Source organism: Sinocyclocheilus grahami, unplaced genomic scaffold (genome assembly GCF_001515645.1).
Source record: "Sinocyclocheilus grahami isolate Dianchi unplaced genomic scaffold, SAMN03320097.WGS_v1.1 scaffold460.1, whole genome shotgun sequence".
Classification (NCBI taxonomy): Eukaryota; Metazoa; Chordata; class Actinopteri; order Cypriniformes; family Cyprinidae; genus Sinocyclocheilus; species Sinocyclocheilus grahami.
Window position 1 is genome coordinate 653,114 of NW_015505639.1, and position 3,269 is coordinate 656,382.

The 3,269-nt window shown below is 37.6% G+C and overlaps 1 long non-coding RNA gene across 1 annotated transcript in view; it reads right to left on the minus strand.

Moving 5' to 3' along the window:
- The window catches only part of LOC107552886 (uncharacterized), a 20,599-nt gene that overhangs the window by 16,433 nt on the left and 897 nt on the right, over positions 1-3,269 (minus strand). The window lies entirely within an intron of this gene.

A 3,269-nucleotide genomic window follows, 5' to 3' on the forward strand; every position in this document is an offset into this window, starting at 1 on the left:
CTTTCTCAATAAACAACCGATGAGACTATTGTTATCGTGAACAAACGACTGAATCTAAAACTTTGCTAAACTGTTTCTGCAAGACTTTCACACATACAACACATAACGTTTAGCTTAGAAATACAGTATAGATATATAAATATTAGGCTATAGCTGCTAATACATCGTATTCTTCAAACAGTGCCAGTAGTAATGATCTATTTTTAGGCTTACGATGCTTTTAAAAAACACAGCCCTGATTGATTCCGTTCAGTAAATGATTTGACAGACTGATTCAAAATGGTAAGTGATTCATTGGGGAATCAGACTACACTGGTCATAACTTGTTTGTTGATGCACTAAAAGAACCGGACTACGCTGTTCACATGAAAGAACTCAATAGAAAGACATTAAACTTGAGTCGGACATAACCAAAGAGGACTCAGGCTTCAGTAAGGAGTCAGTTGTGACTGAAAGCACTAAATCATGAGCAAATGTTTAGTGAATTTTTTTTTGACTGAACCATTAAAAAGAAGCAGTTCATTAAAGTCATTTTTCAGGAATCAGACATTACGGATCGTGCTTTATTCACTGTCATTCACAGGAAATGCTGGTTATGAGCTATGAACAATTCATTCACTGAAACCATTAAATCACAAACGGGTTTGCGGCTGTTTTGTGAATTGTTTTTACTGACCTATTAAAATGAATCGGTTCATAAGAGTCATTTTCCAGGAATCGGTCATTATGGAAAGTTTTTTGTTCATTCTCGCACGCATGGAACGCTGGCTATGAACTCAGCAATGGCTATAAACAATTCACTGACTGAAAGCACTGATTTACGAGCGAGTTTCGTGAATCATTTTAACTAACTCATTAAAAAGAACCAGTTCATAAGAGTAATTTTTCAGGAATCTGACACAATGGCATATATGTTTTGTTCATTGTCATGTGCAGAAAATGCTGTCACTTTCAGACGAAAAGATTATGATGCCTACTTTGAAAAAAAAATAAAATAAAAAGGTAATTGTGAGTTTTATTTTATTTATTTTTATCTTGTGATGGAAATAAGCTTCCATATAAAATAAATAAATCACAAACTATCATTATGTACAGGTGCATCTCAATAAGTTAGAATGTCGTGGAAAAGTTTATTTCAGTAATTCAACTCAAATTGTGAAACTCGTGTATTAAATAAATTCATTGCACACAGACTGAAGTAGTTGAAGTCTTTGGTTCTTTTAATTGTGATGATTTTGGCTCACATTTAACAAAAACCCACCAATTCACTATCTCAACAAATTAGAATATGGTGACATGCCAATCAGCTAATCAACTCAAAACACCTGCAAAGGTTTCCTGAGCCTTCAAAATGGTCTCTCAGTTTGGTTCACTAGGCTACACAATCATGGGGAAGACTGCTGATCTGACAGTTGTCCAGAAGACAATCATTGACACCCTTCACAAGGAGGGTAAGCCACAAACATTAATTGCCAAAGAAGCTGGCTGTTCACAGAGTGCTGTATCCAAGCATGTTAACAAAACTGTTGCCCAGTGGTCCAAAGTCCTCTTTTCAGATGAGAGCAAGTTTTGTATTTCATTTGGAAACCAAGGTCCTAGAGTCTGGAGGAAGGGTGGAGAAGCTCATAGCCCAAGTTGCTTGAAGTCCAGTGTTAAGTTTCCACAGTCTGTGATGATTTGGGGTGCAATGTCATCTGCTGGTGTTGGTCCATTGTGTTTTTTGAAAACCAATGTCACTGCACCCGTTTACCAAGAAATTTTGGAGCACTTCATGCTTCCTTCTGCTGACCAGCTTTTTGAAGATGCTGATTTCATTTTCCAGCAGGATTTGGCACCTGCCCACACTGCCAAAAGTTGGTTAAATGAGCAGTGTTGGTGTGCTTGACTGGCCAGCAAACTCACCAGACCTGAACCCCATAGAGGATCTATGGGGTATTGTCAAGAGGAAAATGAGAAACAAGAGACCAAAAAATGCAGATGAGCTGAAGGCCACTGTCAAAGAAACCTGGGCTTCCATACCACCTCAGCAGTGCCACAAACTGATCACCTCCATGCCACGCCGAATTGAGGCAGTAATTAAAGCAAAAGGAGCCCCTACCAAGTATTGAGTACATGTACAGTAAATTAACACACGTTCCAGAAGGCCAACAATTCACTAAAAATGTTTTTATTGGTCTTATGAAGTATTCTAATTTGTTGAGATAGTGAATTGGTGGGGTTTTTTTTTTAAATGTGAGCCAAAATCATCACAATTAAAAGAACCAAAGACTTAAACTACTTCAGTCTGTGTGCATTGAATTAATTTAATACACGAGTTTCACAATTTGAGCTGAATTACTGAAATAAATGAACTTTTCCACAACATTCTAATTTAATGAGATGCACCTGTATAGTTAGAATGACAACATTTGAGACTGAGCTCCACAAATAGACACATAATGCAAAGAGCCTCGCATTAGACGCTGATCTTTTATTCTGTGTAAATCTCACTGCTGATTCCTGCCCGTCTCATTTGCAAAGCGTAATTGACTTTGGGTCATCCAGGTATCTGAACAAAGCCTTTGTTCATTTTTACTTTGTTCCGGGGTAAACACGATCAGTGTCACCATAAACACAAACAATGCAATTAAGAAAATGAAACATCACTTGTGCTTTTGTGCTCGTGTCTAATCTTGTGTAAGGAGGAGATATTCTGGGCCTAATGTTGTTCATCTCTGGGAGTTGTATTGGAAATCTTTTGCACTATATTGAAAACTCATCTCATCTTTTCACGTCTGGCTCAGGGCCGGTCGTGTCACACCTGTGAGATGATGGAGCTTCTGGTTTTCATCAGAAGGACATTACAGGTTGTCCATTGAATCGCTCTGGTCGAGTTAAGGGAGTGAAATGGTTTGGTGGTGAGCCGCCTGTCTTACATAAATTCCAAGGGCTCTGCGCACATTTCATCTCTCAAAACTTATTCAAGCGTGGAAAAAAACTCCTGTTCTAAACCAGAGAGACGCTGATACCCATGACTGATATCAAATCCAACATAAACCTCAGGAAAAAAATACAAAAGAGGATATAGGAGATATGAATTATAAAGTGTGTTATATTTTTAGCTTTCTGGAAGAAGATTGAAAGTTAGATTAAAAAGTACAGTGAAAACTATTCAACTTACACCTAACAAAAGCTGTAGCTAATTGCTTTCAGAGTAATTATGGAATGCATGGGGTGTAGTGTTGCTTAGCAACAATCAGTTCTTCCAATATGCAATATATATATATATA